The following is an 8,858-nucleotide window of genomic DNA, read 5'->3' as shown; positions in this document are numbered from 1 at the left end:
GCAGTCATTATTATTATTATTATTAGTCCTCTTCTTAAAACTCATTCATAACACATCATTTTCTTCCTCATAAGCCTCCAGGGCTTACCCACCTCTTTCTGTGAACACTCAAAAGTCCAGGGGAAAGCCAGGTGCCATTACAGAAAGAAAGACTGAATCCATTTCCCTTCAGGAAATGGCTCATGCTACCTTCCATGGGTTTTAGTCCACGAATCTACAGTTTTGTCACCCAGTACTGTGAAGGAAATCTGGGATTGATCATGGAGCCATGTGTCAATGACCACAGACGAAAAGGAGTCTGAGTAGTAGTAGAAGAAGTAATAGTAGTAGTATTTCAGTACTTTTTCTTTTTTAATGGCATTAGTTCTCTCCTTCAATGGTATTAATTCGCTGCTAGTGGTATTAGTTTACACACTTCGCTCCTTTGGGTGTCAGCATCCCTTTAGTCCACATCCTGCCTCTGTCCTGGAACAATCTCCCTCTTCAGACAATTACTCTCCCCACCTTCAGAGCCTTATTAAAGGCACATCTTCTCCAAGAGGCCTTCCCTGGCTAAGCTCTCATTTCCACCCCACTCCAGTGCTTAATATAATGCCTGGCACATAGTAAGCACTTACAAATACCACAATTCTTCTTCTTCTTCTTCTTCTTCTTCTTCTTCTTCTTCTTCTTCTTCTTCTTCTTCTTCTTCTTCTTCTTCTTCTTCTTCTTCTTCTTCTTCTTCTTCTTCTTCTTCTTCTTTCTTCTTCTTCTTCTTCTTCTTCTTCTTCTTCTTCTTCTTCTTCTTCTTCTTCTTTCTTCTTTTCTTCTCCCTTCCCCCTTTTCCCTTCTTCCTTTCTTCTTAATAATAGTAATGATGGCATTTATTAAGCGCTTACCATGTACACAGTACTGTTCTAAGCGCTGGGGAGGTTACAACGTGATCAGATTATCCCACGGGGGACTCACAGTCTTAATCCCCATTTTACAGATGTGGTAACTGAGGCACAGAGAAGTTAAGTGGCTTGCTCAAAGTCACACAGCTGACAATTGGCGGAGCAGGGATTTGAACACATGATCCCTGACTCCAAAGCCCATGCTCTTTCCACTGAGCCATGCTACTTCTTTCAACTGTGTATAAGTGAGTGCTCATATGTTTATGTAAGGATGACTGCTGGTGTGTATGTGCGTGGGTATGTGAGTCTGTGCACTTACGGGTGTCAGTGTGAGAAATGTTTGGGAGTGTGTAGGTGAAAGCAGATGTAAGAGGGAGGGTGTGCATTTGTGAACATATATTTGTGAAAGGAGTATGAGTGTGTATATATGTATGCCACCCTCACTGGCTCCTAGACCGAGATTCCAAAATCTTTCCACAGTAGCGACAGGCATTCATTCATTCAATCGTATTTATTGAGTGATTAATGTGTACGGAGCACTGTACTAAGCGCTTGGAAAGTACAATTCAGCAACACATAGAGACAACCCCTGCCCACAAAGCGCTTACAGAAGGCATCAATAAGTACGATTGATTGATTGATGGCTAGATGGCTGGATGGATGGCTCTCACGTGGCTTTTCTGAAGAGCTGGATGGTGAGTTTCCAGCCTACGCTGACAGAGTGCGGGACCCACGTTATCTCCCCGCCCCAGCCTCCCGCTTCTCCCTCCCCCAAGGGTTAGCCTCTGGGACCCTCCTACTCATCCGGGCTTGACTCTTATATGAACCTCCTCGCTGACCTCCCTGCCCTCGCCTTTCCCCACTCCAGTCTGTACTTCACTTTGCTGCCTGGATCATTTTTCTACAAAACCGTTCAGGCCGTGTTTCCCCACTCGTCAAGAACCTTCGGTGGTTGGCCATCCAACACTGCATCAAACAGAACCTCCTCACCATTGGCTTTAAAGCATGTAGTCAAGTCGCCCCGCCCTATCTCACCTCATGGGTCTCCTACTGCAGCCCAGCCCGCATAATACGCTCCTCTAGCGCCAGGCCACTCACTGTGCCCTGATCAATCAATCAATCAATCGTATTTATTGAGCGCTTACTGTGTGCATAGCACTGTACTAAGCGCTTGGGAAGTACAAGTTGGCAAAATATAGAGACAGTCCTTCCCCAACAGTGTGCTCACAGTCTAAAAGGGGGAGACAGAGAACAAAACCAAACATACTAACAAAATAAAATAAATAGACTAGATATGTACAAGTAAAATAAATAACTAAATAAATAGAGTAATAAATATGTACAAACATATATACATATATACAGGTGCTGTGGGGAAGGGAAGGAGGTAAGATGGGGGGGGATGGAGAGGGGGACGGGAGGGGGAGAGGAAGGAAGGGGCTCAGTCTGGGAAGGCTTCCTGGAGGAGGTGAGCTCTCAGTAGGGCCTTGAAGGGAGGAAGAGAGCTAGCTTGGCGGATGGGCAGACGGAGGGTATTCCAGGCCCGGGGGATGACGTGGGCCGGGGGTCGATGGCGGGACAGGCGAGAACGAGGTACGGTGAGGAGATTAGCGGCAGAGGAGCGGAGGGTGCGGGGTGGACTGTAGAAGGAGAGAAAGGAGGTGAGGTAGGAGGGGGGCGAGGTGATGGAGAGCCTTGAAGCCCAGGGTGAGGAGTTTCTGTCTGATGCGCAGATTGATTGGTAGCCACTGGAGATTTTTGAGGACGGGAGTAACATGCCCAGAGCATTTCTGGACAAAGACAATCCGGGCAGCAGCATGAAGTATGGATTGAAGTGGGGAGAGACACGAGGATGGGCGATCAGAGAGAAGGCTGATGCAGTAGTCCAGACGGGATAGGATGAGAGCTTGAACGAGCAGGGTAGCGGTATGGATGGAGAGGATAGGGCGGATCTTGGCAACGTTGCGGAGCTGAGACGGGCAGGTTTTGGTGACAGCTTGGATGTGAGGGGTGAATGAGAGAGCGGAGTCGAGGATGACACCAAGGTTGCGGGCTTGTGAGATGGGAAGGATGGTAGTGCCGTCCACAGTGATGGGAAAATCAGGGCGAGGGCAGGGCTTGGGAGGGAAGACAAGGAGTTCCATCTTGGACATGTTGAGTGTTAGGTGGCGGGCAGACATCCAGATGGAGATGTCCTGAAGGCAGGAGAAGATGCGAGCCTGGATAGAGGGGGAGAGAGCAGGGGCAGAGATGTAGATCTGGGTGTCATCAGCGTAGAGATGATAGTTGAAGCCATGGGAGCGAATGAGGTCACCAAGGGCGTGCGTGTAGATCGAGAATAGAAGGGGACCAAGCACTGAACCTTGGAATAGAAGGGGACCAAGCACTGAACCTGATCTCATCTATCTCGCCGCCGATCCCTTTCCCACATCTTCTCCCTCACCTGGAACTTCCTCCCCCTCCAGATCCCCACTCTCCCCACCTTCAAAGCCTTACTGAAGGCCCATATCCTCGAAGAGGCCTTCCCTGATTAAGCCCTCTTTTCCCCACCTCCCAATCCGTTCTTCATTGCCTAAGCCGCAGAAGAGAGAGGAAGAAGAAGAAAGGAGGGCATATTCAGGAACGGCCTCTTGGAGATGGCCTTCATTAAGGCCTCGATCTGGCGGGGGTGGTTATGTAAGATCACAACTCTCTTCATCTCTTCAGTGCCCTCCTAATATTATCATTTGTTTCTCTTGAATTTCCCACAGTGAACACCTTCTCCTCCCCACAACCTCTCCTCATTCAATCAATTCATTCATTCATTCATTCGTATTTATTGAGCACATGCTGTGTGCAGAGCACTGTACTAAGCGCTTGGGAAGTACAAGTTGGCAACATATAGAGATGGTCCCTACCCAACAGTGGGCTCACAGTCTAGAAGGGGGGAGGCAGAGAACAAAACAAAACAAACGTATTAACAAAATAAAATCAGTAGAATAAATATGTACAAGTAAAATAAATAAATAAATAAATAGGGTAATAAATACGTACAAACATATATACATATATACGGTGCTGTGGGGAAGGGAAGAAGGCAAGGCAGTACATATCAATCAATGATATGTACTCAATGATATGTACTGAGCGCTTACTATGTGCAGAGCACTGTATTAAGTGCTTGGGAGAGTAGAATGCAATAGAATTAGCAGACACATTTCCTGTCCATAACGAGCTCCCGGCTCAGACTCACCAGGTCAGGCCCGAGCCGGGATTCGCTGGTCTTCCCTGGCTTCGGGTCCCGTCGGCATTCCTCTGACCCCTCAGTGTCCTCCGATTGTCGGCGAGCCGTCTAAAAGCAGAGACGTCGAGGACCCTTCTAAAAGGGGAACCCCCACCCCACTCCCGTTCTCTCTTTCGCAAAGAGCCGAGAGGCTTTCCAGAGTATGACGTCTTCTTTCTTTCCCAATGCTCCTGGGTCATCTATTGGCGATTTTCAAGAGGAGACGAGGGCAAAGCTCTTCAGAATCTGTGTGCATCATGGGATTGGCTCTCCGGGGTCTTTTAGGCCTTTGGTGGCTTCTGTTTCACAGGAAGTCTTCGAGGCGGCCAGCCCAATCTGTAAACACACTGGTTCCTCCTGATTTCCTGGGTCAGTAGCTTTCACATTCGTCTTGCCTTACTACGGCCCAGCACACATGCTTCGCTCCTCTCATGCCAGATTACGCACTGTGCCCCGTTCTTTTCCATCTCACCGCCGACCCCTTCCCCACATCATGCCCCTGGCTTGGAACTCCCCCACCATGTACATCAGAACACTACTCTGTCCATCTATGAAGTCTTACTAAGGTCACATTTCTAAGAGGACTTTCCCGAATGAGCCTTCTTTTTCCTGGCTCTCTCTCCCTTCTTCATCATCTTAGCACTTGGATCTGGGACTTTTGTGGGGGTCGGATCTTTGCCCCACCATTACCCCCCAGCATTTCTACAGATATATTTAAATTACAGATTATTAATTATGTATTTATATTAATGTCTGTCTCCCACTCTAGATGGTAGGCTTGTTGTGGGTGGGGAACGTGTCCACCAACTCTGTTGTATTGGATTATCCCAAACACTTAGTACAGTGCTCCCTCACCAACTACTCAACCATTGGCTTAAAAACCTCTCACCAGTTTTGCCCATCTCACCCACGATTTCTTTCCAACCCACTTACCAGCTCTTCCCATCTCACCCACCATCTCTCTCCATCACACCCAACTGTTCCCTCACCTCAGACCTTCCACATCTCTTCCCAACATCACCTTCCAACTTTATATAGCTCTTGCCTCTCAACTCTGACCCTCAAGCCTTCTCCGGATCATGCTACTGTTTCCCTAACCCGGAACTCCCTCCCTTCCAATTCCCTTACCTGCAAAGCCGCGCTAAAAGCTCATCCCCTGGGAAGTTTTCCTGATTAATTCGCCTCACCCCACAATCTACTCAATGTAACACCTCTCTTACCCGTTTTGTGCTCCATTCCTTTCCTGAGCACATATGGATCTACTTTCTATCTCTCTATCTGTTTGTGTATCTACTTGCACTGCAGTTATTTATTGATTTCCTCTTGATCCATTTTACAACGTCCTGCTAGATGCTTCTTTATTATCTGGCTCCCTCTGTTTTTATGGTATTTGTTAAGTACATACTGTATATCGAGCACTGCTCTACGTGCTGGGATAGATACAAGTTCGTCATGTCACACACAGTCTCTGTTCCACATGGGACTCACAGTCTAAGTATTGAATCCCCATTTAACTGTTGAGGAAACTGAGGTACAAAGAAGTGAAATGACTTACCCAAGTTCCCATAGCAGACAAAGGGAAGAGCTCTCAAGTCTGTGATCTTCCCACTAGACCACACTGCTTCTCTTCCAGTAAACTATTAGCTCCTTGGAGACAGGGGTTATGCCTTCCCTTTTTGGATTGTATTCACTAAACGCATACTATGTGCCAGGCACTGATCTAAGTGCTGTGAAAGATACAAGCTAGTCAGGTTGGACACAATCCTTGTCCCACACGCGGCTCACAGTCTGAATTCCCATTTCACAGGTGAGGTAAGTGAGGCACGGAGAAGTTAACTGACTTGCCCAGGGTCACAAAGCAGATAAGTGGCAGAGCCGGGATTAGAACCCACATCCTCCGACTCCCAAGTCCTGTTGCCACTAGGTCATGCTGCTTCTTAGTATAAGATATAGTAGAGTAGAGATAGATATCTATATTTCTCTCTATCTATACCTATCTGTATATCTATATTTATATCTATCTATCCCTATACCTACTATTCTAGACTGTCAGCTCCATATGGACAGGGAACACATCTGCTAATTCTCTTGCATTGCATTTTCCTGATCGCTTAATACAGTGCTCTGCACACAGTGAGTACTCAATAAATACCCACTGTGTTACGGTCTAGGAAAGTTCAAGTACAATCAGATTACTCACACTCTGTCGTCCACACGGGGCTCATTGTCTAGGAGTGAGGAAAAGCAGGTATTTTGTCGCCAGTCTTCAGATAGGGAAATCAAGGCTGGGTTCAGTGGAAGGGCTGGAATCAGAACCTCAGTCTCCTAATTAATCAGTCAATGGTATATATTAAGTGATTACTATGTGCAGAGCACAATATCAAGGGCTTGGGAGAGTAATAATAATAATTGTGGTATTTGCTAAGTACTAAGTACACAGTACTAAGCGCTGGGATGGAGATAAACAGATCGGGGTAGACACAGTCCCTGCCCGACCTGGGGTTCACAGTCTCAAACCCCATTTTACTGAGGTAACTGAGGCACAAAGTCAAGTGTCTTGCCCAAGGTCACACAGCAGACTCTTGGTAGAGCTGGAATTAGAACTCTTGACCTTCTGACTCCCCGGCCCTTGCCCTATCTACTATACCAGTTGGTAGACATGTTTGCACATATTTATTACTCTATTTATTTATCTTACTTGTACATATCTATTCTATTTATTTTATTTTGTTAATATGTTTGGTTTCGTTCTCTGTCCCCCCCCTTCTAGACTGTGAGCCCGCTGTTGGGTAGGGACTGTATCTATGTGTTGCCGACTTGTAATTCCCAAGCGCTTAGTACAGTGATCTGCACACAGTAAGTGCTCAATAAATACGATTGATTGATTCCCTGCTCGCACGGTGCTTATGGCCTCGAGGGTTAGACAGACATTAAAATAAATTACAGTCCAGCCTGCACACTCCACTCCTCTGCCGCTAAACTCCTCACTGTGCCATATTCTCACTTGTCCCGCCATCGACACCTGGCCCATGTCCTACCTCTGGCCTGGAATGCCCTCCCTCTTCACATCCGCCAAACTAGCTCTTTTCCCCCATTCAAATCCCTATTTAGAGCTCATCTTCTCCAGTAGAACTTCCCAGACCTCCCCCCTTTTCCTCTGTTCCAGCTCCCCTCCCCATTGCCCCATTCCCTCCCTCCGCCATATCCCCCTCCTCACCCGATACCACTTGTGTATATATGTACATATTTGTTATTCTATTTATTTTATTAATTATGTGTATACATCTATAATTCTGTTTATTCATTTTAATGGTTTTGATGCCTATCTACTTGTTTTGTTTTGTTGTCTTTCTCCCGCTTTTTAGACTGTGAGCCCGTTGCTGGGTAGGGATTGTCTCTGTTGCCGAATTGTACTTTCCAAGCGCTTAGTCCAGTGCTCTGCACACAGTAAGTGCTCAATAAATATGATTGAATGAATGAATAAATTACGGAGATGGACATAAATGCTGTGTGCTGAGGGTGGGGTATAAAAATTCAAATGCTGAAAGGGGACAGATCTAAGTTCACAGGTGATGCAGTGGGAGAAAGAGTAAGAGAAAGAAAGACTTAATCTGGGAAGGCCTCTTGGAGGAGATGGGATTATATACCTGGGGAATATTGGTGAGAAAGCGCGGGGAAGGAGGTGTTGTTCTAGGGAAAGGGAATCTGGGAGCTGGAGACTAGACGTATCCTGGAATAGGCCATGGGGTAACAAATGGCCCGAGACCAAGAGTGAACCCCAGATCAGACTAGGAAGAAGGTTTGGAGACAGAAAGTAGTGACCATAGTGAGGCTGACTGGAGTTTCTCCATTTGAGACGCACGTTAGTGTGACGGGTCACATGTTCCTCATGGGGTGGTCGCATGAGGCAGGGCCGCTACCCTGTCCATGGGGCCAAGACCCAGAGATGCTGGACCCTAAGGAAGCCAGCCCCGAACAGGACATAATGAGACCTCCTCAGTCCAAAGTATGGCCTGCTCCCTGGGGGGAATCCCTCAGGAGTGGCGGGGAGTTTTACCAGAAAGTCTCGGCCTCGCCGAGAGCCCGTCACGTTCCTAGAGGGAGGAAAGAGGAGCCAGGACCCTTGACATCTCCCCGGAGACCCTCCTGTGGCCGTCGTCCGGGAGCTGAGAGCACAGGAGTGGTTGAAGGACAGCAGAGACCAGCGCCCGCCTCGCCCCAGACTGACGCGGTGAGACCTGGGTCGAGGAGAATTATAGATGGGAAGTTGTTTCACAAGGGGGCTGGCGGTGACAGAGAACGAGAGAACGTCTCCACCATCTGCTCACATCTCAATGCGTAACACATTTCTCTCCCCCCAGCGTCTCCACTCTCCCCATCTGCCTTCGATCTCCTGGGTGGGTGGCAGGATGGATGGGGTTTGATCAGTGAAATATTTTCAGAGAAGAGCTGCCTCCATGTCCCTTGACAGAGCTGGTTATTTCTGCTACACATTGGCGTTTATTTGAGCCACTACGATGTGCAGAGAACTGTACAAAAAGCTCTGAAAGAAAAGACTGGTAAGTCCCCGTCCCAAACAGGGGCTCACAATCTCAAAATAAGGGGGTGAAAGGGAATCCTACACGGATCTGATTCTTCTTCTTCCTGCTTGAGTGGTGGAAAGGAAGAGTGGATACTAGGTGGGTTTGGGTGCAATTATGTCAGTTCGACACCATACTGAA

Source organism: Tachyglossus aculeatus, assembly GCF_015852505.1.
Source record: "Tachyglossus aculeatus isolate mTacAcu1 chromosome 12 unlocalized genomic scaffold, mTacAcu1.pri SUPER_6_unloc_4, whole genome shotgun sequence".
NCBI lineage: Eukaryota > Metazoa > Chordata > Mammalia > Monotremata > Tachyglossidae > Tachyglossus > Tachyglossus aculeatus.
Note: the sequence above shows the minus strand (reverse complement) of the source record.